Source organism: Onychomys torridus, chromosome 13, assembly GCF_903995425.1.
Source record: "Onychomys torridus chromosome 13, mOncTor1.1, whole genome shotgun sequence".
NCBI classification, from domain to species: Eukaryota; Metazoa; Chordata; class Mammalia; order Rodentia; family Cricetidae; genus Onychomys; species Onychomys torridus.
This window is the reverse complement of record NC_050455.1, coordinates 51,867,390-51,893,274: the sequence shown is the minus strand read 5'-3', so window position 1 is coordinate 51,893,274 and position 25,885 is coordinate 51,867,390.

Here is a 25,885-nt window from a genome sequence, read left to right as displayed (position 1 = left end):
ACGACTACATTCAGAGAGTGGAATGTTATTCAGTACTGAAAAGAAGAGGGTGATTATGGTGATTTGAATGAAATAGTCCCCATAGGGCCAAAGGGAGTGTTGGAGTATGTGTGTCACTGGAGGTAGGCTTTTAGGTTTCAGAAGGTCAAGCCAGGTCCAGTGGCTCCCTCTCTTCCTGCTGCCAGATTGCTACAGACCTGTGGGGACTTTTGAAGTGAGTGGATGCTTATCATTATCCCTTCACCTCACATTCACAGAGTTCATAGCAGGAGTGACATTCCTGTGAGGTGCAGACTCAGTGATTCTGCTGTGTAGGCAGAGGTTTACTAGTGATAATGAGTGCATCTGTGTGGGAAGGAACCCTGGCAGTGGAAGAGGCTGTGATGATGTGGAGCCAAGAGGAACTCTGCTGTTAACACCCAAACTGCTTAAAAATATCTGTAAAACAAAAGGCCTCTGCAGTTAATATTATTTAGTTTTAACTTAATTTTCCATTTAATGAGGTGTTTATTATGAAACAGTTTTTCAAAGATGAAATTTCATTATTAATTTTGTGTTCTGCCTTAGGATCTACATCACAAGAATAGGATATTATTCTATAATAATCCAAATATTCATTATAAGATAGTGCAGAATATTATACAGCAGCAATCAAATCTTCATTATCAGATGGAATACAATGTTGAAGATTAACATATCTCTAAGCCACTGTCTCCAAGAGATGACCAGAGCATCTTTAAATATACACCACCTGCCAATGCCAACAGTAACATCAGACTCACGCTATGACAATGCAAGGTCAATATGAAAATTTCCCTATCTTTATTTGGTTAATTTACTGAGACTTCCAATGAACTCAACAACTACACTTTTCTAATGAGCTAAGTACACAGAACATGTTAACCAATTGAACAGATAATTTGTGGGCCTATGAAATTTAGAATACTGAGTTTATAAAAAAAAAAAAAAACATTTGAATCACACCAATGAGTATGGTCGGACCCCTGCATGGAAAAAATTCTGTGCAAGCAAATATTGTGTGTAAGAATGTACAGTAGCGGAAGCCTGCCAACTTCTTGCTCTCTGGGTTTTTTTTGTTTTTGTTTTTGTTTTTGTTTTTGTTTGTTTTTGATGCAAGGTTTCAATATTTCTCTGTGTAACCCTGGCTGCACCAGTACTGACCCTGTAAACCAGGCTAACATCAAATGCAGAGATCCATCTGCCTCTGCCTCCTGAGTACTAGCATTAACACAGTGTGCCACCGTGGCCAACATCTTTTTCAAAAACAGCAAATCAAAGAGGTTCATGACTCCTTTAAGAGTAAAAAAATCAATGTGTATGAGTATTTTGCTGTATGTTTGTGTATGCACCACATATATTCCTGTTGCCCAGAGAGGTCAGAAGAAGATGTTGGACCCTTTGGAACTGACATTGCAGATAATTGTGAGCTTCCATGTACGTACTCGGAACTGAACTCAAGTCCTCTACAAGAGCATCTACTGGTCTTAGCCACAGAGCAGGATATTTTTAACAAGCTAATGAAATACTTGTTCTACGTCTTCCTTGTATCTCGGTTATATTAGATGGTGTGGTTTCTTTTTTTTTTTTTTTATTAGAATACATTACCTTACAGGTCAAAATAAAGTAATAAATTCTGACCAGCAACAAAATACCAAAGGACAAAAGCATATTAATAAACTGTTGAAGAATCACCCAGTGGTGGTGATGGTGGTGATAACTAAATAGCTCAATGACCTTTGCTGTTATCAATGCAAGGTGGAGGGATTTTCCAGAGCTCCCGCTTTCCCTTTTTCAAAATTCATGCACACCCACAAATGCACAAGCTTGCACAACTTCTCCGGCTATGCTGTCCTTGTGACTGTAGCTCAGGCTATCATTTTAAAACTTTTTAAGGAAAAAAAAAATCAAATGACAGGGTAGCTTCCCCTGTGAATCCTCAAACAACGTGGCTGCCTAAATGAGACTGGAAGAAAGAAGCACATTGCCAACACACAGGCTAACATCAAAGTGGGGAACCTCCCAGGGCCTCACCCACGGAGAAACATTACAGGTGACAAAGGATGTCGAGAGTGGGAGAGATAGTCCTCCCAAGGCACGGACCCTGTAATTGGTTATCCGATACCAAGTGGCCAGCCCTGAAATAATACATGTACAACTAACATTCAGTGCACTAAGACGGTTGTAATTTTATTTAGGGGTGTGTGTGTGTGTGTGTGTGTGTGTGTGTGTGTGTGTAAAACAATAACAACTAAAGGAAAAGAGGCCATGATTTCAAGAGGGAGCAAGGACAGGAAAATGGATGGGATTGGAAAAAGGAAAAGGAAGGGGAAAATGATGTAGTTAAATTTAATTTTTAAAAGAGAAAAAAACCCATCTGAGTTCTGGTCCAAACACCAACAAAATTATTATTATTATTGTTATTATTATTATTATTATTATTATTATTATTATTATTATAAAAGGACCCTTTCATTCAATAAAGTTTTCTTTAGGCCATTCTATATTTAAAATCCAGCCTTCCATGAATTCCTTGGAATTAATAAGAGGGAGATAAAACTAAGTCTGTATATACTCAACAGAACATTTCTCTAGGCTACAAAAGCCCAGTATTTTTAGGATTACACATGATTATTATATGCATCTTCAGCTGGTACAGAGGTAAAATCATTAAAATTGTATGAAGCTTGATTGGGTCTCTAATTGTATAGCTTTCTTTGTTCTGTATCACATCTCTGAAATGAAGAAAAATCAAGTCCTAGCCTTGCATTATAAGTAAATACTAAGATTCCCTCATGCTATGTGTGCAGTTACAAAATCATCATTTGCAAATACACTGTGATGGTAGTGTTGTCAGCTTGACAGGTAACTGTCAACCTGATGAGATCTGGAATCACCTGGAAGGAGCTGGCAAGATGACTCAGTGCTTCAGAGCAAGATGACTCAGTACTTTAGAGCACTTGGTGCTCTTGTAGAGGACTGGGTCCTGTTCTCAGCACACCCATGGTGGTTCACAATTGCCTGTAATCTGTAAACTGGTTACAAGAGATCTGATACCCTCTGGGCTCTAAGGCACATGTGGTACACATACATTCATACAGCACGCACACACACACACACACACACACACACACACACACACACGCACACATAAAAATAAATAAATCTTAGAATCACCTCAGAGATGGGTCCTTGGGCATACCTATGAAGGATTATCTTGATGAGGGTATAAAAAGGGACAGAGATAGCTGAGTGCTAACATTCATCCCCTTCTGCTTCCTGACTGTAGATACATGTAATCAGCTACCTCAAGCTCCTCCTGCATATGTTCCCTGATGTGATGGATTGTGTATATAATAATATATGTAATAATAATATAATGGTACTTTAATTCCTGTCTGAAGTGGTGTCCTCACCCATTTCTGCACACAGGGCAGGCAAAACTCAAGGAAATATTGTGAAGTTTGCCTGAAGTGTGGGTCAGGAGAGTCCTAGAGCCTACTCTTGATGTCACCCACTCAGATGTTTTATAAACATACAGAGAAAACAGTATGTTATGGGCCAAAATAAATCCTCCCTTCCCCAAGTTGCTGTAGTTAGGGTGTTCTATCACAATAATAACAAAAGTAATGTCATATGTCCTCTCCTATTTAATTAACTCCAGAGCTTGTGTCTGAATCTGTCAATATGAAATTACCACTTATTACATGAAATAATCTACATCCTAGCCCAACATAAAATTGAAAAGTAAGTGGAGGTCATTTATTTGGTTCTGTGTCAACCAAATATTTCTTGCAAAAGACAATTTACTGCTTGATATTTATGATGTTTCTTTTAGACTGTCTGAGGAGAGCTGGTAGGATTTATTAATCTCTAACATTTCATTCTCAACTTGTGATAAATGACGAAAATGACTGTCTAGGGCTCATTAAAGCTAACCCAAACAAGTCAGCTGATCCTTTCAGATAAGGTATGGAGACTGTCCAGGCCTTTCCCTTGCTTCCAGAGTGGTGGGCCATTCTGTTAGGATCCCACGAGGCAAATAGCTGAAATGCCTTAACACGTAAGAATATTGCTGTAAATATTATTAAAGCACTGTATCATTTTTTCAAACCAAGTGAAAATGAAAAGGAATGAAACTCCCAGTAATTACCAAACCCTGCAGAGGTGTTGCAGACTGCTTACTTCTGGACCCAGAATGCCCTCAATGGGGAACAATGACCTTTGGATTCATGGAGCAATTACTCTTAGATATTTTGCAAATAGCGGTACATAGCACAAATGACTACCAAACTATTGTATATTCCATTAGTAAATAGCAGTAATTCCAGTCCATTCACGTTAACTGTAAGCATTCCAGGAATAAGACCCAGTAACTCCCATAGCCATGACTCTCAGAAGGCTCCTTGAATACTTGGAGAGCCTGCTGCTTGAGCTTGAGACTTGATGGCCATAGGAAGGGAGAAAAGAGCATCATAAACTTGAGTTTTAAAGTAACATACTTTTTTCTCTGTATGCTTATAAAACAGCTGAATGGGTGACACCAAGAGTAGGATCTAGGACTCTCCCGACCCCCACTTCAGGCAAACTCCACAATTTTTCTTGATTCTACCCTGTGTGCAGAAATGGGTGGGGACACCACTTCAGACAGGAATTAAAGTGCTATTTACTCTGTCCTCTGGCATCTAGGACTCTGGTCCCACAGGTCTTCCTTTCTCAGAACCTCCACTACCACCCTCATAAATCTTTGAATGCAAAACATGATTAGGATGATCTATGTCCCATCTTGAATTCTTACAAACTTAACTCGTATCTCTAGGAAGTTTGCAGGCTGGTATTTTCCTCTAGATTCCCAAAGTTTCTGGGAGTTTTGTGACTTTCGGACTTTTTGTGGGAACTCAGTAATTATTTCTGAAACCAACAAAAGAGAAACTTGTGTCTTTAGCCTATCTAGGATAGTGCTTTTCCTTGGCTACTGTCTCGATGGCCACATAAAAAAAATCACACACTTTGTGGACCTTTCTGAGCTTTTGAAGGCTATCTGATTCTTGCCCCTTGTACAGAACTGCTTGACACATGGACTGGGAAAGCCCTGAGTTGAGTTTAGAAAACAGTCCTATGAGAAACCCTCTCTGCTTTCTGAAGAACAGTTAGCTCTTTCCTAGAGCATAACAGAGTTGCTGAGAAGGTCAATCTGTATCACCAGAAACGTGTACCTGATGAATGGGATGCATACCCCCAGAAAAAGCATAGAATCAGTATGAAATGTTGGCAGTGTGGTATATGTGACAGAACAGAGATGCATGTGTTTGCATCTTTGGCTTTTAGGGTACAGATTGAAAAGACCAGTCTTTATAAATTCTTCCCTTCCTTTGCAGGGTCGCTCCAAAGGGCAAGCACTAAGGCTCTGTAAGCATATCCTTACAGGTGGACCCAGAGAATGACCAAAGCTGCAATGGCCCTTTCACTTGGGGACTTGAAGATCACACTGTCCTCAGGATTGGTTAATCATACCCTGGTTAAAAACCTATTTTCTAGGAGCAACCATGGTTTAAATGCCCTGCACTTTCTTCAGCTACAAAGCTGGGATCAGCTTTGATTGCCAAAATCTATGGATACCCTCAGCCGCCCCTGAAGAATGGTCACTGTATTAATTTAATATTTTTTATGGAAAAAATGTGAGATTTTTCCTTATGAGCAGAATTGGCATGTTGTCTTCAGGCTTTGAAGAGCTTCACACTTTTTTTGGGATGTTTTCCTCCAAGAATTTAGAGTTGACCTCTGTATTTTATGAGGGAGTCTCCAGTCCCTGATGATGAGGCAGGATGAGGACACTGTGTACAGAGGATCAGGGCCTGCTGATATTTACAGGGATATGTGCAGACAAGGTTATGGTCTCTCAGAGCCTTAAACCCTTGAGCTGCCCAAAGCTGTGAAGAGGAACCCTGAGAAGAGCCAGAGCCCAGGTACCGGCCTGGTGGAAACAGAATAGAATGTTCCAGGTCAGGTCTCTTGTGCCCGGTGCCATGGAACTGAACTTGAGCAGTTGTCCAAATGTTTCCCCTCTGACTTTTATGTTTTAAACAAGGTGTTGCAGTATATGGAGGTCGGGAAAGGATATGGAAATCGTTAGCTGGCATCTAATAGGTACACTGAAACTCACTGATTGTCTCAGTTCTGGTGATTGCAACCTCCCTACCCAACATAAAGCAGATGACTCTGGTCCTAAAGAGGCTGTTCTTTCCCAGGGAGCACCACCCAACTGGAGCTCCCGGGATGACTCAGGCAGATTCTGTGTAGTTCAATGTGGGACATGTTTGAGAGCACAAAGACACAATCTTGACCACACAATAACCTCTACCGGAAACATCAGTCAGGAGTGTCCTGGAAAACAGACATGTGGTCTCCCTGGGTCACTACCAAAGACCCATGCCTTCTTGGACCAGGCTGAGCCCCCTTCCGAAGGCTTCTTAGCACTCTGAAGTCCCCATTATCACCCTCACTACATTATATGGAGGTGATTACTAATGTTCCGTCACCTTTAATTCAGAATGGGCCCTTGCTCTGATGGGTAGATGGTGCAGCAATGGGATCACACAGTACTTACTCATCTTGTTTTCTGTTTATCCTGAATCTGGGCCAGCGTCCAGCTGCTGTTCAATAGATGGAGAGCGCTGTTTCTGTGTGTTAGCAAACAGGATCTCAGGTTTTCACATCATCTGTGTAAATATGTGTGGGTTAATGTGTAAAGCAGACTATGTAATAAAGCACACACAGAATAACCCCTCAAAGTACACACTCTTCCATGTGTAATATGGTAGCTATCTGTGTATATGGTTTTAAAAATCCACTAATAAAGGGGAAATAGTAACAGTTCAGCATCTTATTTTGTACTAATCACATTTCAAGAGTTAAATAACCACAAATAGTTCATGGTTATGACAGAGGACAAAACCATTTCCACCCCCGCCAACAGTTATGTTGGTCTCGCTAGGAGCCTCCTCAGTAAGAATCACTCAAGAGGAACCCTGTAAGGTCAGTAATGATCAAAGTCCCTTAAAATAAGAAGACACAATCTTAACTGTGTCATTGAGAACACCACTCCTGAATGTATTTTGTGAAGTTCAGAAGACATAGGGTATAATGTGGTGATATATTATGTTCCCCAAAATATTGTGCACCCTAATAAACTTATCTGGGGTCAGAGAACAGAACAGCCACTAGATAAAGAGGCCAGAAAATAGTGGCACTCACACCTTTAATCCTATCACTTGGGAGGCAGAGATCCATCCAGATTTCTGTGAGTTTAGAGTCACACTGGAAACAGCCAGGCGTGGTGACTCACGCCTTTAAACCCAGGAAGTGAGCCTTTAATCCCAGGAAATTATGGCAGAAAACAGAAAGGTATGTAAGGCGTGAGGACCAGAAACTAGTCTGGTTAAACATTCAGGCTTTTGAGAAGCAGTTCAGCTGAGATTCATTCTGGATGAGGACTCAGAGGCTTCCAGTCTGAGGAAACAGGATCAGCTGAGGAACTGGTGAGGTGAGGTAGCTGTGGCTTGTTCTGCTTCTCTGATCTTCCAGCATTCACCCCCAATACAAGGCCTCAGGTTTGATTTTATTAATAAGACCATTGAAGATTCATGTAACAGTATAAAACACACTGAGAGACTGAAAAGGAGGCTCCTAACACCAAGGGATGTTGTGTATGTATTCACTGCATCAAACTCCAGACCTTTGAGTCAAGTCTATATCTGCATTATCTGCCTTGGATAACATTATTTTTTTACTGGGCTTTCCTACATTTGTGTCTCTTGTTTACATTTCTAGGGGGTCTAAATTTGTAGCCAGTTGTGGACTTGACCTTTCTTTCTGAGTTTCCTATGGGAATCTTAGGCCAGTCATGCCCCTACACACTTGTCCCCTTCCCCTCTCACACCGCCGCCTAGATGTCTTTCCCATCTCCTCTACTTCTAGATGTCACTAACTTATACTTTGCTTCATTCAGCTACTCAAACTGTAAGCCTAGGAATTTCTCCCTATGATTATTTTAATCCTGTAATGGTCCCGTTCTTAATTTCCTGTCCTGAGACTTATTTCAATATAGTAGTAATAGAATGTTAGATGGTTAACTTACTTTTCAACCTTGAATATTGTTTGTTAACCTGGTTTCATTATGTTAAAAATAACTAAGAAGCGTGGGCAGCCCTGAACTTTCAGAACTTTTGGAAACTCTTTAGAGCCATAGTCTTTGATGTAGGCTCTCAGAAGGAAATGACCTCTTAATATTGTCTCCTATGAATATCAAAAATCTGATAGCTTTAAGGGGAAATGTCCTTTTGGCAACCACTTCCTGTCTTCAGGCATTCTTTGTGCCAAAGATGAATGTTTTTTATTTATTCTCTGATTTTGAATTGCTATTGAATCTAACCTTTCCACCATGTTTGGAATTACAGATAACTTATTTTAGATGAGATTTAATTGATGCAATGGATACCACCAAGGAAAGTGGTCTTTGCTACCTTCAGTTCTCTATACCGTGATTTTATATATACTTTCATAAATGAGGAGAAATATCCATGGTGGGTTTCTTGAGACTGCTAGAATTTGCCTTTAGACATTTTAGTGTTAGGGACTAGAGGGCATAGACTTCTTTCAGACAGTGCCAGACTTCAAATGTCAGAAAAGAACAGCGATAGAGATGGTTCATGGATTCACTGCAGAGAGGGAGATCATACTGCAGACAAGGACCCTTGAGGCCATGACAGGGTAAACCTGGGTGATGATGACGCGGCTGCCACAGCTGGAGGGGGTCCTGAGGAACAGATCTTCTTCCTGCTGATAATAACAGAAATGTCACAGTGGGGGATGTGTCCTTTCATCATAAAGTCCCTTGTCCCCAACATTGTGCTGTAATGATCAGTAAACAATTGCAGCTGCTCATTTCTAATGGACACTAGGAGGAAGCAGAGAAACTGTGGGGGAAATGTTTCCCAGGGAAACATGCAGAGGATAGGTTGTGTGAATAGTGTTCTGGGGAAGCTGGGAGAGCAGATATGGATTATGAGAAAGGCTCAGGTAGGTCAAAGTGCATCAGCTAAAACCAGACAAGCACTGGCCGTGAGTGCAAGTCTTTCTGCCTTCTTGGCTTTTGATAGAATTTCTTCCTATCTTCTGGCCATCACACTTAAAGCTGTCCATTGCTTCTTTGAGCTTGAGACCAGTTTTTAGACACTCCCAATGATAGTTGTTTTTTTTTTTTTTTAAACTCTGCCAGGGCCCACCATTCAGCTCCCAAATAAATATATGGAGACTTATTCTTACTTATGAATGCCTGGCTTGGCTTGTTTCTAGCCAGCTTTTCTAACTTAAATTATCCAGTTTCTCTTTAACTACATTTTGCCTCTGGGCTTTTTATCTTTCTTTATACTACACATCTTTCTTTCTTTCTTCCTCCATGGCTGGCTGTGTGGCAGGGGGGCTGGTCCCTGGTGTCCTCTTCTCCTTTTCTTGTTCCACCCTCCTTCTTCTCTCAGGCCTAGATTTCTCCTCCTATTTATTCTCTGTGCTTGGAAGCCCCACCTATTTCTCTCTCCTGCCTAGGTATTGGCCTTTCAGCTCTTTACTAGACCAATCAGGTGTTTCAGGCAGGCAAAAAAAAAAACCAGAGCTAAACAAATGCAATATAAAAGGATGCAACACATCTTTACATCACTAAACAAATGTAACACATCTTAAACTAATATTCTACAACACCCAATCTCAATCTTCCTGATTTTCCTAATAGTTTGAAAAATGATCTTGCCTTATAGTCTACATTCACTAATTTTATTACTTTTTTATTCATGATTGATAATTCATTAGGAAAAGCAGAAGGAGACACATTACAAGTGGCTTATGAACTGACATACGTATTTTCTTAGTAAACAGGGATTCAATTTGTTTTTTAATGCATATTCAGAACTAAGAAGGAGATAGTATTGAAGGAATGAGGGAGAAAACCTAAGCCATCTAGGAAAAAAAAGGTAAAATGGTAGATGTAATTCCTACCTACCTTAACAATACTCAGAATAAATGGAAGTGGATTAAACTCTTCAATTTTTTAAAAAAGAAAGACAGGACTGAACAATTATACAGAGAGTGAGAAACTTTAGAATACTCAGTTCTAAATGGGATGTCTCTAACAAATTCCTCCCCACCAGGACTTAGGCACCTCTGAGGAAGAGGTAGCAGAAAGCTTGTAAGAGCTGGAAGGGATGGAGGACACCAAGGAAATAAGGCTTTCTAGACACAACAGGACTGACGCCCGGATGAACTCACAGAGACTGTGGCACCATGCACCGTCCCTGCATAGGTCTAAGCCAGATGGGGTCCCAGTGCTGAGAGGGGAAGCAGACACAAGTACCCATCCCTAACCCAGAAGCTACCTCCAATTGGCAACAGTTTGCCAAAGGAAAGCTAGATTTCTCCAATGGAGTCTCATTGGCTGGATATACGAACCCCTCTTAAGGGCCATACCAAGCAGTAGATGGCCAACACACAATGAACTCAGTATTGACCCCTCTCCTTCCATCTCTTTGTCTTGCTCTGGGGCAGTGTTTTAGTTCCCAATATCCCTGCATTTGTTTTTGTTTTGTTTTATCATTGATGTTTTCATTTCTCTGTGAGTTCCTCTTTTAAAACAGCAAACAGAGGTTAATGGAATAAGTTCTCTCTCAATACTAACTTATATTTAACCAGTTTCCTTCCGACTTGATCTCTGGGGTTTTCTTTAGGACCTCCCGTTCTCATTGTTTACATGGGTCATTTTTCCCCCCAGTTTGCTCTGAGTTCTTTCAAAAGTTTCTGGAGTTTTCAGATATGTACATTTGTTTATGGAGGATTCCATTATTAGAGCAGGCATTGGGTTGAGCTTTCTTAACCAGCCAACTGCAGCCCTTCTTCAAAGTGCACATCCTCAAGGGTAAGAGCAAGCTTCAGGGGTGGTGGTTGCTGGTGGGATCTGCATCTTGTCTCTGAAGACCCTACCTGCTAAGAATTTTCCTCTGCCCTGTGGGCCTATTGGAAAATGTTAAGGGTAGAAACTAGTAGGAGGAGAAGTTAGGTCACTAAGGGGTGTGTCCTAGAAGGGCACTGCAGGACACTGGCCCTTTACTCTTGCTGTGTTTTCCTTCTGTCTTCCATAATGTGAACAGCCTCATCTATCTCAAACCAGCAGGAATGGGGATCCTGAACCATAAAGTGTCCAGGGATGAGAAATAAAGCCAACGAGAAATGAAGACGGAAGCAATAGCTGGGACCAGGAGGGCTTGCATAAGCTGATGACTTATGCCAAGCAAGCTTATTAAAAAGTGCACTATTTTACATATTTGCAGGTGGAAAAATGGTCAAGGTCATCAGAGAGTTAAGTCAGATAATGTCGGCAAAGAAAATACAGATACCTCAGACCTAAGGACGATAACTACAGCCCCGTGGGGAAGAGTCAGGTCCTCAGGAACACAACTTTGACTCCTTGGAGGGGCTGGCTCCAGCCGTAGATGGACTTTGCCATGTCCATTGCTGGACAGGAACACAGAACTAACGTTTCCTTTGCCCTTTCATCAGGGCCTCTACCAAAGTCTGGCGTCCATCTGTCTCCCAGCACTCAGCCATGATGCCCATCTGATGTACTGTCCCAGGCATAAGGTCAAGGCTCTGTGGACTGAACTCGAATGCTCAAATAAGCTTTTCCTTCCTACAAATGGATGTTTTCAGGTACTTGTCATAGTGACTGAAAGTCGACTGGCATAGTGAGTGGGACCAGTCCTATGGTTTAGCAGCTGCAGACAGAGAGGTTTGAGGTGCTCGCGGCCCCCACTTACACAGAACCACAGCCTCGTTTCTCCCCCACCAAGTAAAATAGTCTTCATGGCCAGCATAGCACGGCCTGAGCCCTTTGCACACTGAGTTTCACCTCCAAAGGACCAGATGTTGAACAAGATGAAGCCAGTGTGAGGCTCTGCAGCTGGGATCCCAGGACAGAGGCAGAGAGGACATTCAGTGGCACCAGGGGCTGACTGATACCAACATAGGAGGGACTCTTTCCTGTCCCAGCCTTGGCTGTCTGCACTGTCAGCACTCACTTCTCAGAGCTCATCCCCTGACCGGATAGTGTGTGGTACACGGTGATTCCTAAAGGATATTTCCAGAAATGACTGACCACTACCAGTTAGCTCCCCAAAGCTATGCATTCAAGAATTGTATTCCTTTAAAATTTTTTGATTAAAATGTTTTGTTTTATGTGTATGAGTGTTTTTTTTCCCCTGCATATGTGTCTGTGTGTACTTGTGTGTCTGGTGCCTGTGGAGGCCATAAGAGGGTGTCAGACCCCTTAGAACTGGAGGTATAGATGGTTGTGAGCCTCCACACAGTGCTGGGACTCAAACCCAGGTTCTCTGGAACAATAGCCAGTGTCCTTAACCACCAAGCCATTACTCTAGCCCCTTGAATCATTTTCTTATATTGCATAGTTGAATCAAATTTGACAAAAATAGAAGACAATTCTTGCCTTTGGAAAAGATTGAAAACTAAAAGATTAGAGACTAAACTTTAAGTACAGTTTTTGGCTTTCTTCATGCTCATGTCACCAACATTCATATCGTGTGCCATGTTTGTACCTTGTGGATAGGGTACACAGGATTTTGCCTGATTTTAAAATGATCACGCCTGGTGCTGGACAGATGAATCAGCAGTTAAGAGCACTGGCTGCTCTTGCAGAGGACCTGGGTTCCATTCCTAGCACCCACACGGCGCCTTTTATTGTCAGATATTTGTGTGTGATCTTCCGTGAATAAAGGGCAGATTGTGGCGCCTCCCTGACAGCATTTCTTTTGAGCCTGCACTCCAGGGACTCAATAATCCTTCTACATCTAGTCCTAGAGGCTTAGGGTGGCTGGGACTTTGCTCACAAGCAGCCCCAGGAGCCCATCTATGAAGACAGGGTGGTCCAAGTGCAGTTCTCATGAGAGTGTTTTGCTGTTCAGGAAGACCTCAGCTCCACATCACCTCTCTGTCAGCTAGTCCCTAACCTACTCCCAACCTGCTTTTCTTAAACCAAACGCTGCACTGTGAGAAAGACTCATGGATGCTACCTGAAAACATTTTTTAAATGATACTATAAAAATCTATTGAGGTACTATACTGACTGATGATAAAATAACCTGGTAAAAACCAGTGTCTGTCTGTCTGTCTATCTGTCTGTCTGTCTCTCTCCCTAAATTTTAACACTAAAATTGTAAAGTACATATATATTAAATTTTCATGTTAAAATTGAAGATAACATCAAAAGCCAGCAAAGGAGCTTATTTTCCCACTTCTTACCTAAAGACGAAAAGAAAGTAAAAAGTTTTATGCCTGATTGTGTTTGATGGGTCCCTTAACAAATGTTTTTTGTGAATTTGGGTTGTGGTAATACAAGAAAAAGTGTCCTGGGAACATCAAAGCATTTGACACATGAGAACGATTATTAGTCCCAAGTAGGGCTGGAAAGAAATGAGTAAGGCAAGGCAGAGAGCAGACTGCAGAGGACAGTGCCAAGGATCTCCTCACTCAGCAATGTCAACAGCACTGAACATGTCTGTAAAACGCTAGCAGAATAATCTAGGTGAGGACAACATAGTCTGGAACTCTGAACCAAGACTAGGCTCTGTCTGGGAAGCCAATGTTCTGAGTCTGCGGACCATTTCAGCACTTGCAGCTCTGAGAACAACCTATCCAGCAGGACTGGGTGGGCAGCAATCCGCAGCAGCATCTTCAGAAGGGCATGCTTAGCTGTGGGCTTTCCTGGAACTTTTAACAAAGGAAATTTTGCCAGAGAAGTAAAGGAGGCCGGGATGAATGCATTCGAGGCCTTCTGGAGAGGGAAGTGGGATGAAGAACTGACCCATGTCTCTTGGAGAGTAGATAGTTTGGATCTTGTAGGCTGAGGAAGTACAAAAGATGGAATTCAAGGGTGGGGTGCTGGCCTTAGTCCTGCAGCTTGGGCTTTTTGAGTTAGTCAGTGAGGACAACCCACGCAGCTTATTCTTCAGTCTGGACATTTTTGGTTCTGTTTTAAATAGCTGACCTGACTACTTCAGGAAGTGAGTGTCAGGGCAAAATGATAATGAAGTCCAGCCCTAAAGAGGGTTTCCTGCAGGAACCATCCCTCAAGTGGAGAGGGTTAAGGCTCTTGGAAGAAGAGGAGATTAAAACTCTTCTTCACAGTATATGAACCCCAATAATCACTCCATCTGGGTTCTCTCACCCCCATCTCGGTTCTCCCAGTATCCTTTGCTTCTTCCTCCATAGTGTGCTCCCATCTGTGATTTGGAGTATGTTTGCATTTTTTATTGTTGTTTTGTTTTGTTTGTTTGTTTGATTAAAATAGAAATGGACTAGGCAAGTGCTATTCATTTGCAGGTAATAAGCCCATGGAACATGTTTGTAAACAAAAGAGGCATCCGTACAGATTTATTGGATCAGATTGTCCTGTATGGGTGTTTGTTGTTTGGAGGGTTGGTTCTGACTCCACCCATTCTGTTAGTTTCTAGTGCTTGTTCTAAAACACACTGAGCCGAGGGGCTGGCTGGCCCGCTCTGATCCACCGCATGTGAGTACGACTTAATTGCAATGGGTCTAGCGGAAGAACAGAAGACTTACAGACACAGTTAGCCACGTGTCTGGTTGGACAACAGGTCTGACGAACTGAGGACAACAGGGGCACCACAGACAAAAACATGTCACCAACTTCAAGTTATGTAGACATTTACTACCTCTGTGGAATGACCTTGAATCCCCCAATGAGTGGCTTCTCCAGTTTCAACTGGTACTTTATAATGTTCCTTAGAAGTACATAAAGTAAAAGTGTACACTATAATCAGTAGTCTCTTAGATTTGGTGAACAGCCAGGAGACACTCCCACTTTCCCCCAGATGAACCCTTGCGGAGATCTCTCATCAAATTCAGTAATCAATATTACCATCTGCTGCCTGGTTTGTGGATAGGAAACCCAAACTCATAAAACACAAGGGGCTTGATAAGGACAAGTTCCCCCGAGATGTCACACAGAGGAACAGACTGCTGTCCACCAGTTGTCAACAACACACAATGGGTTGGCAGGTTGTACAACTTGCAGTAAAATGGAGATGTGCTCATATATGCAGCCTGGATATTTTATACACTTGGGTTATCTTCAGTGGTGATCCCCATTCCAACCCCAGTTCTTAAATCTCACTGAGTAGTTGGCCTCACCTCTCATTTCTTGCACATGAATGAATACTCACCTTCTTCAATCCTGGCAGCCACCAATACTTAAAGTGCCAGCATGATTAAAGTAGTTGCCTCGTTGCTATCTGTCTAAAGAGTAGGCTAAACTCAACTAGCAGTGTCCATCATTGCCATGTGTCAGGAAGCCTGCATATGCACAGGAAGCCTCTCTGTGTGGGATATCTTCATCTTTTTCTGCTGAAGGTAGAGGGGATCTCAGGCAGCAGCAAATTGTGCTCTCCTCTGGCCCAGAGTCCAAATCTGGCCAGACGTCTGACCCCCAGCATGTGTTGCTTCTGGGCACTAGGAATGATAATAAATATTAGGGCAGGAAAAAAGCCCCTTTCTCTCCACATATTTGGGAGTGTATTCATTCCCACCCTCCTATGACTAGTGAAATCAACATGTGGATTTAAATGCCCCCTTGGCTCTAACATTTAGGGAGATGAAGCCAAGTCTTGTTACTCAGTAGGATAATGATGTATAAACATTTGCTTCACAAATGCCTTTATGTTAATTTCCTGTGTTATATTTATAGGCTGTAATGCATGTGGTGGGCTTGTACTACGTGTACAATGTAAGCATTCATTGCCAAGGCAGTGATTTTCCAGGTATCGTTAACTCTGCAAAACCTGCCTGCCAGCTCTGTCTCAGACAAACACTGCATTCATGTAGGTTTTTTCACCCCTATTATGCTTGTTCTTGTAAATGCAAAACATACAAAGCATTGGGGTATTTTTTTAAGGACCATGGTGTTCTCTACAGGGTGTAGAAAGGATAGTTAACAAATTGCAGCATTAAGATCTAAGCCAACCCTTGTTGATTTCTCTCTTTGTTTTCCCAGTATCTGTCAGTGTACATTGACAATAATCACATACTGCATTCTTGACAATGACTAATGAAATCATTATATTTCTATTACTATTATTGTGATGCTCAAGGTCACATTTTGTTTTTTAAAGCAAAAATATATTTCTGTGTAACAAAAGTGGATGGGGGGGCAAGATTCTTGTGTATTCTGCTACCTTTAAGGGAGGGTAGATAAGTGCAGGAAAAAGAGATCTAGATGCAAGCCAGGTTTGGTGCAAAGCACTTTGGGATTTGTAACCTTATGCCAAAGGATGAGGCAATCAGGACCGAGGTTGATGTTGGGAGGAAGCCAAGGAGTAAGGAGGGAAACAATATAAGATGTGAGAATTTTACACGGTTTCCTTCCAGAACAAGGTAAGACTTGGAATGACAAATCACCAGGAGCTAAACCAGAGAATGGATTTCGTAGACCCATCATGCATCTTGACCTGAGCCAAGCAGAAGGTGAACGGAGGGCCTGTCTTGAACCTACGGGACTTCAAGCAGGAATGGGAAGACTTCTCAGGTCCCCCACCCTTTAGTGAAGACTTGGTTTAGTTGTCTTGTTAGTTGCTGGTGTAGACAGCAAGGCTGGTGTGAGGCAGAGGCAAGCCACAGCCAGCTAGTAGAGGGTGGGAGGAGCTGCCTACCTGACAGGAAGGTACTGATTGGTGCAGGGCTTTTAGGCCATTCTAGTGTTCCTTCAGGAAGTTACAAAAGGAAAGAAGAATAGATGAAATTCTGTAAGCATCTTCTTAGTGCATGTAGACATTAATAAATGTATGGCTATTCTGTGGTCCCTCTACATTGTATGGCTATTCTGTGGTCCCTCTACATTGTATGGCTATTCTGTGGTCCCTCTACATTGTATGGCTATTCTGTGGTCCCTCTACATTGTATGGCTATTCTGTGGTCCCTCTACATTGTATGGCTATTCTGTGGTCCCTCTACATTGTATGGCTATTCTGTGGTCCCTCTACATTGTATGACTACTCCGTGGTCCCTCTACATTGTATGACTACTCCGTGGTCCCTCTACATTGTATGACTACTCTGTGGTCCCTCTACATTCTGTATTTTAAATGGAATAGAAACCTCTGGAGTTTGTCACAGAAACAAAGTAATAATTACTCTACAGCAAGCATGGCTTTCAATTGGAGAGTTTAATTTCTCCAATTTCTTCTCTTGATGTTGACCACAAGCATTTTTTCCAGTCTGTGGTCTCTTCTGTGGATCTAGGTTAAATGAAGATGGTATAAGCAATAAAAGGCAGGCATGCACACAAAGCAGGTGAGCTAAGTGTGAGGGGTGAAGCTGAAGTGAACCAGCAAGGATGCACCTATGATTGGGGCCATCTGTCTGTGAGCGCCACACTTGGAGGTGAGAAGACACAGCTTTGCTAGTTTTAGATAAAGACGAAATTGGATGTGAGATCATTGAACACTGTCATCTGGCTTACTTGCACATGGTGTGGCAAATGTACCTCTTGGAGATTGTGTACTTAACTTTTCAAGTATTCAGCGACAGTGGTATCACATTCTCTTACATTGCTTTTCAAGACCTGGGCCACTATATTCAATTGCCACAGGTTGGGTGGCTGATAGGCAAAAGAATATTTCTATCTTACAGTGCTGGAATTATGAGGTCAGGGTATGTGAATGTCAGGACTTTGGTGGGGACCTCCTCCTGAGTGGCAAGTTGGACACATCTCTGTATATCCTTAAACTGAATAGAAAAAGGCAAAGCTAGCTCTCACAGACTCTTGAAGAGATGTGCATCTTCTGGGAGGCTCTGTTCACATAACCTCACCCACCCCACTGAATCTTAATCACCTTCCAAGACCTAACCACCTAACATGTTCAAAAAGAGGGAAGGGTTTCAGCACAGTCATCCACTTGAAAAGCAAACAAATTACTCATTGAATAATGAATTGCAGTGAGGGGGACAAATTCTGTCCGAAGTGGAGCCTGGGATATTCTGGAAAGTTCAGAGGCAGGCCACACAGGAAAGGCTCTGCTTTGGGATGGGAGCTTGTAGGAGTTCCTCCAGAAACCAGTACCTTCAGGCATTATTTTTGAGTTCCTAAAGCTAAGCCTTGCCTCTCACCCCTCGTCCCTCTACGTCCGGTCCTGTGAAGCCCAGCTAGACATGTACCTAACTCCAAATTGAGTTGGCCTTTTTGCTGGTCTCCCTCCATCACACTGCGGGCTCTATGAGGGAATGTTGAGTCTGTATTTACTCACTGTTGTGATCCTAGCATCTCACCTAGGGGAGAAGTAAGACAAATAATAGCCAAGTGAGTGAATGAGTAGAACAAAACAATAATCTACTAACTAGACCTTTTCAGCAGGCTGCACAGGGCTCAGACCCAGATGTACCCTACTAGGGAGCTCATATTCATTCATATTAATTTGGGGTTTAGCCCAGTGTTCAGGGAGGAGCCCCACTGGAATATCCTACTGAGCCCCAGTGTATACCACAGCCCCTTAGCTGTGTGTTCATGGATGCTTCCTGGCTGACCCACTCAGCATGTCTTCCAAGCACAGCCCTGCCTTTCCTATGTGGGCTATATCTGAGATCTTCTCTAGCACTGGTCCATCCTCCTGATGTCTGCCTGCTTGGCCATTCCCATACAGACTCTCTAGTGGCTCATTGAATGTGTACCAGGAGTCAAGGATGGAAGGGGAAAGTGGAGATGAAGTTGTAAGCACTGAAGGCTACTGGGATAGAGGTTCCTGGGGACCAGGAAAGCCATGTTAAAAGGTTGTCCATATTTACAAACTCAGGGGAGACCACATATGGGTGGGGTGAGGAGGCACTTATGGTGTGGAGGAGGGCTCCTTTAGCCTGCTCCTGGGCATCTTACCTGATAGGGCAGCTGAGACCCTGGGCCCATCAGGCATTTATCCATGACAGTGTACTGAGGGGTGTGAGTGATTGATATGGAGTGAAACATCCTGAATTCTCACTGAGTTCTCTGAGCCTTCCCCCTTTATAGTAGGTCTCCATCAAAATGTGCCACAAATCCGAAGGCAGCTGACACAGTTATTCCAAGCTAGTGCTCCTTAGCTTCTACCAGCTTGATTTTCCTAGAAATTAAGGAGAACAGAAGAATTTAGATGACCACTTTCCCAAGAGAATATATCCCCCACCCCCCACTTTTTAAAATAAGATTGTTCAGCCTGTGGAGGTGCTAAGGAATGTGCTCCCAGTTCAGAATGTATTAAGAGCTGAGTATCCATTGCATGGGAAGGTGTTTGCCAAGCTTGGACCTGGTATCTGTGCCAGTTACCAGAATGGGAGGCCCGCCCAGTGCAGTCTGCCATAGTGCTGTTAGCCTTGTGCATCCCAAGTGTGCAGAGAGTACTGGCTGCCACAGTACCTCTAGAGAGTACTGTACACATAGACGCAGACCTAAGCACATCCCTGCTTAGCTTCTAAGACCAGATGAGATAGGCACGTGTTCAGAGTAGTCATCGATGAAAACATACACATGTGTAACATTATACAGACCCAAAGAGTTATATATATATATGTGTGTGTGTGTGTGTGTGTGTGTGTGTGTGTGTGTGTATGTATGTATGTATGTATGTATATGATGTATATTTATATGTATGAATTAATGCATTTGTGTATGTACATATGCACATATATGCATATAACAAAAAATGAATGAACAAAAAAGCCATGAATTTGAAAAAGATCAGGAAGGGGTATAAGGGAGGATTTGGAGGCTGGGAAGGAAAGGGTGAATGATATAATTATACTATAATCTCAAGAATAAAAGAAAAAATAAAAAAATAAGAGACTTTCTATTATTACCAATCAGGTTTATTAGGGGCAACAAGCAGGTGTAATAGGAAATGACTAGGAAAACGCTAGGGCGGCCATTGCCTCTCACTGAGTGTAAATATGCTTTGTCCCTCCAGCACTTGTGCTGAAGTTTAATCTCACTTGTGAATTATGAAGGGGGGATTTAATCTGACTATGAGACGGGGCCTTTGGCTAGGTAAAGACATGAGGGTGGAGGGTGGAGCCACATGATTGAATCCCAGTGGCTTTATAAGCAGAGGGAGACCAGACTCACAGTTATTCATGGTCATGACTTTCTCCAGGTGATGCTGTCCAGTACACCCCCAGAGAGATGTCACTTAGATCTCACACCTCCAGAGCCAAAAGCAAAACAAAAAACCAAAAACAACAACAACACACCCACTCACCCACACGCATCAAAACAAAACAAAACAAAAATAACCCTGCTGCAGCCACTGACAGTTCTAGACAGTGCTGTGGGCTGAGATGTGGGTCGAGCACTTCACTGTGAGCCAAAGTAAGTTTATTTGGGAAAAACTGCTGAGTGTTGCGGTTTGGATCTTAGACATCCCTTGCCCCGAGTTAAATGTTTGTGTCCCAGGATGATAATTGAGGAGTGGGAGAAACACGGAGGAGTGGGGCATTGTGGGAAGTCCTCAGAACACTGCAGGGAGGGGGGTGCCCTCAGATTGTGCGTTCTGTCCCCACTCCCTCTCTTTTTATGCTATGATTGTAAGCGGGTTTGCTCTGCCACGGGATCCCCACAGCTACCACTGGGCACTCCCTAACACACCTTCACTCATTTCTGCTCTCCTGGATCCAGCATTCCTTCTTCCTGGAGGATAACCCTGGAGCGATAGAAGGACACGCTTTGGAGAGTAGAGATACACATATCAAAGACATCACTGCGGCCCCTGGCGACTGCTCTCAGGTAGGGAAAGAAGGACTGACGGTAAGCGCTTTACAGAAACATCTGCACACGAGGAGGATGGGACTGTGCCTTTAGAGAGGTAACCCTCATCCAGCGCGGCTCTAGAGTCTGCTCATTTTTTCATCCCCATTACCACCACCTTAGAACAGGTACTCTCCTGTTCTAATGTATCTCTGTGAAAACCGCTCCTCACCGGTCTGTGTTTGCTCTTCTGCCATCATGAGAATGCAAACCGCTGTACGCTTGGGTTTGGATTACCTGCCTTCGTCCATAACCCGTGGTGCACTGGGATGGAGTGGGACCTTGGGAAGTTGGGATTTTGTGGAAAGAAGTTTTATCATTAGGGGTATGCCTTTGGAAGCATGCTGGCGCCCCAGCCCTTCCTTTCTCTATGCTTCTGTTTTAGCTTTCTTTCTGTTGCTGTGGAAACAAAACAAACAAAAACTCTGAAAGAAAAGCAACTTAGAGGAGAAAGGGTTTATTTTGATTATACATCCAGGTCACAGTCCATCACTGATGGAAGTCAGGACAGGGACTCAAACGGGAACTTGAAGCAGAAACCTTTGAGAAACACTGCTAGTTGAATAGCTCCCAGGCTCATGCTCAACTAGTTTTCTCTGCGTATCCAGCAGCTCAAGACCACTTTGCCCAAGGAATGGTGCCGCCCACAGTGGGCTGTATGCTCCTGCAACAATTTACAACCCAGACAACCCCTCCAGGGACATGCCCACAGACCAACTGGGTCATTTTTTAGGTGATTCTAGGCTGTGTCAAGTTGACAGCTCATGCTAACTATGACAGCTTCCTTGTTGCTCTTAAGTGGGCAGCTTCCTCTTCTACATGCATCCACCATGATCTCACTATAGGTAATGGGACGAAGTTGGAACCATGAACCAAAACAAACCTTTCTCCTTATAAGTTGATTATCTCGGGTATTTCATTGCAGCCATTGGAAGCTGTAATTATGTAAATTAATTCTATAATCCTCTGGCTTTTAATTCTCTGCTTTCTTTCCATTGTCAAGAATACAATCCTACAAAGACTTTGATGACTGCTACATTTCTTGTCTTTTGCTACATTTCTTGTCTTTGGTGATCATTCTCTTCCTTCTTTACATCCCAGGACATTGCTTTCATTTTCTCAGTGTACCTCACTGTGTTAACTGAACTCCTGCCCATGTGTGGTTAGCTTCCATCCATCCTGAACTCAACTAGCGGGTATCCTTCCAGGTTAATTCTCTGATGCCTTTTCCACTGTGCCTTCGGCTCACTACATCTTTCTTTGCTGCCTTGTCACCACTGAAAGTTTATATTTCATATATATAATAAAATTATAATGTTTTAATTATTAGGGTTATGCCTCTAAAGAGGAGCAGGGAGAGACAGGTTCCTTGCAGCCATAGCATATCTTGTCTTTTCAATGAAGCAGATATTCATCTTTCTTTGTGTAGCAGTTAGCCTCTTCTTGTTGGAGAAGAAGCACATAGTCAAGGGGAGAGCAAGGGTATCCAACAGCATGGCAGGTGTTCTATGTCCCTGCAACCTTAAACCTCAAACTTTTGTAGGTCTGTGACCTTCTACCTCCAGACCTCACTGTATTCTGTTCTTTCTTCCTAGCTCAGGGGGCTGCCTCAGGGTTCTATGTCTATTGTGGAATGGTCCATGGTAGATGGGAAGGTATTCATGTCTAAATTTGAAAGGTCCAGGTTGGGTGGCAGGTGGAGAATGGTGTTAGCCTTTCTGCTCATCCACTGTGTTATTTATCTATAAAATGTCATTGAGCAATTAAAATGTAGTTATTATTGGAAGATTTGGGGTTTTCTGTAATGCTCAGGGGATGATTACTTCTCATAGAGGACTCAGTCCTCTGGGAGTCATTGGAAATTCTCCCATCTCAAGATATCTGGATGTAAAAGCAGCAAGACTTTGCTTGTGTGATATGGTGCTTACTCTCAGCTCCCATTCACACGAACAATTTGACCTGTGACATGCAAAAGGATACTTCCCATAGACTCCCTAGAGTGTGTAAACTGAAGGGAAAGTTTCTCTTGAGAATCAGTGAGTTGATGGCTGAGAAGACACGGTCTCCCTGAAACATAATGTTGGCCACTTTATGTGAAAATTTTAAAGATGGTCTGAGTGGCCAACAAACTCACTCCCAATGTTGATTGAGTAAGACAATTTCGTTTTGTTCTTTCTTTTTAAGATAACAGTTTTAAGTGTGTGTGTGTGTGTGTGTGTGTGTGTGTGTGTGTGTGTGTGTGTCTATGTGTCTGTGTGAAGGTATATACACTGTGAGTAAAGGAACTCACAGAAGCAAGAGGTCTCAGATGCCTTTGGAGCAGGAGTTACAGGCAGTTATGATCCACCCAACACAGGTGCTGAGAATTGAACTTGGGTCCTCTAAAAATCATTCCATGTACCTTTTCAAATATCATTTATTTATTTATTTATTTATTTTTCTTTTTATACTTAACTGCTGAGCTCCCTGTCCAGATCTCACCATTTCATTTCTTGGTAGATCTTTGGCTGTCATTTTTAAAAGTAGATATTCCTCACAAAACATTTCAAAGGGATGTTTGCTGTTTACCAGAGACCAGTTCAAGTAGATTCATAAAACTAAAATCTAAGTAGGAACTCCTTAAATATGGGTTGAATAAATGGAGACAAGTTGGCCTTTATCTTGGTAAGTTTAGTTTTTCATGGAAATGAGAAGAAGGAGTTGGTTCTCTGGGCATTTCCAGAATGCTAAGAACTTTATCTCTTAGTTTGCAACTTTCCTTTGGGTGAGCCTGAGCCTCAATGAGAAGTTGCAGAAAGACAGACAGACTGACAGAAGGTGACACTTAGAATGTCAATTTCTTTTTGTTAAGATTTAAGTTTTATTTTAATAGCATGCCATTTTTGCATTGATTCCTTTAGTGTGTGTGTGTGTGTGTGTGTGTGTGTGTGTGTGTGTGTGTGTGTGTACACATGTGTACATGCAAGTACAGACATGCTCCAGTGAGAATTGGGAGGTCAACGGACAACTTGCAGAAGTCAGTTCTCATTTTCCACCATGTGGGTCCAGGGAATCAATATCAGATCATCAGGCTTAGAGGCAAATACATTTACATTTACTTTTTCAGCCATTTCACCGGCCTCTTAATTTTTTATTTCCTGTGCATGTGTGTGTGCTTGAGTGTATAGATGTGTACTAGATGCATACAGGTGTCCATGGCAGCCAGAAGAAAGCAAGCATCAGATTCTCTGGAACTGAAGTCAGAGGAATCCCTGAATCACCGGGTGTGGGTGCTGAGAACCAAACCCAGGTCCTCTGTAAGAGCAGTAAGTGTTCTGAACCATGACCATCTCTTCAGCACCAAGAAAGTCAAATTTTAGTTCTGAGAGTTTTTTGTTTGTTTGTTTGTTTGTTTGTTTGTTTTTTACTTGATTTTTGAATTCTCCTTTTCTGGAAAGAAACACTTAAATTATATTCAATCTAAGATTTAAGAGACAGAAATATGCCAACTGCAATAATTTCAAACATAGCTGAATCGTACAGGCAGAACAAGTTTACAAAATTTAAAAAGCCCCAAGATTCTTCTCTGAGGCCAACTTGAACCCATAGTGCATAGTGGTTAATTTTCTAATTATAAGAGAAGTTTATACTGACCTGGAAGTTTAGCATAAATCAAATCAGGCCTTTAGTACAGAATAGGAAACTCTAGTAAATATTTTGTATGTCTGTGGAGTAATTTGGCTGCTTATCCTAAAACAAGCATTTACATGTAAAAATGGGAACATGGCTGACACTGTAGATAATTCTGAGGCTACTTTCAAATTCTTGTTACCATCTAATTAGACTGAGTCTTTGATAAAACAAAAAAATTGAAGAAAGACCTAACAATGGTTAGATTATAATAGAGAATTGTAAAATTGCAGGTTTGTTTTTTGTTTTAATCTCCCAGGGAGGATTGAGTTCAATGTCTGGCCCAATAAAGTGGATCAACCCTACCGGCCCTCCAGGTTTAACCCCAGGTGCTCAGGGAAATGTCTTTGTTAATAATTAACATATGAAAGGCAGAACGAAGTAATTAACAATTGGCATACCGTGGCAGGTGGCAAGGAAGCCTGGTGCTTAATTTGGTAAATGAAATTTCACTAACTAGAGGGATGCTCTTGGCTTATGTATTTTACATTGTTGCTTTTGCACCTCAAAGGCAGACTGGACTATTGTCATCCCGTGCCCTACAAAGGATAAACTACTTCTTACCTTTAGAGAAAGAATTTGTCAAACCCTGCCCTAGACAACCAGTGAACAGACCTGAACCAATATACAATAGTGTTAACAGACTCATTTTCTCTACCTCTCCCTGACCATCTTGGGCACAGGCTCTGGAAGGAGGAAGACATTCCCTCACTGGGTACTATAGTTTGGATCCTGAATGTCTCTTACAGGCCCTATAGCCTTGGTTCCCAGCTCGACACTACTGAAAGTTAGAATCTTTAACAGATGAAGTCTCGTGTTGAGGGAGTTCAGGTCATTTAGAGCATGCCCTAAAGAAGATGGGGGGTGGTGGGAGACAATGACCACACACACACATTCCACCCCCTCCTCTTTCTCCTTTGCTTCCTGACTGTAGACATTTTGCTTTATTATTATTTATTTATTTATTTTTGTTTTGTTTTGTTTTTTCAAGACAGGGCTTCTCCATGTAGTTTTGGTGCCTGTCCTGGATCTTGCTCTGTAGATCAGGCTGGCCTCAAACTCACAGAGATCTGCCTGGCTCTGCCTCCCCGGTGCTGGAGTTAAAAGCACGTGCCACTGCAGCCTGGCTTTTAACACACTTCTTAGATCATGTACCACTGCATCTCTCTCTCTCTCTATTTCTCTCTCTCTCTCTCTCTCTCTCTCTCTCTCTCTCTCTCTCTCTCTCACACACACACACACACACACACACACACACACACACACACTGCCAAATGAATGTGAACCTCCAAAACCCTGA